Source organism: Halyomorpha halys, unplaced genomic scaffold (assembly GCF_000696795.3).
Source record: "Halyomorpha halys isolate HHAL.00 unplaced genomic scaffold, Hhal_1.1 Scaffold371.1, whole genome shotgun sequence".
In the NCBI taxonomy this organism is placed as follows: Eukaryota; Metazoa; Arthropoda; class Insecta; order Hemiptera; family Pentatomidae; genus Halyomorpha; species Halyomorpha halys.
Window position 1 is genome coordinate 315,673 of NW_027107668.1, and position 576 is coordinate 316,248.

General features: G+C 23.3%; 1 protein-coding gene across 2 annotated transcripts in view; it reads right to left on the minus strand.

Annotated features, from left to right (window-relative positions):
* The window catches only part of LOC106681858 (uncharacterized), a 126,361-nt gene that overhangs the window by 80,756 nt on the left and 45,029 nt on the right, over positions 1–576 (minus strand). The window lies entirely within an intron of this gene.

The following is a 576-nucleotide window of genomic DNA, read 5'->3' on the forward strand; positions in this document are numbered from 1 at the left end:
TTAGCTTGCTTTTTGGATAAACAAAACAAATTAACAATATTAAAATTATACATAAAATAAAACATATCAAAACCCTTTATACATCAAAAATATACTATTTACTAAAAAAGAGCATATTACAGTACACATATCTTCTTAGCGAAAATCCACCCTTTTTTTTCCTGAATTGTCACTCAACACTCCCCCACATGTCTATAATTTATTATTATAAATTTGGAATGGGAACAATAAGAAACGCACACTTGTGCGCACATATCGCATATGTTGGGGAAGTAAAGCGCTAGTGAGAATAAGAAATATATCCATAGAAAATGGAAAAAGAAAGAGCAGCTAAAAAAATAGGAAAAAAATATATGTGTGTGTTTTATTTTTCTTTAGTCTATTTTATTTGTTTCACTTTATTTATTATTTCATTAATTACATATACGTTTTCTTACAAACTTTTTTCATTATTTTAATGTTAAATAAATTTAGTTATGTACATATATTTACTTACTAGATTTTCATATATATTTTATTATTATATATATTTTATTATTTATTCATATATATTATATTATATTTACTTGGCCATCT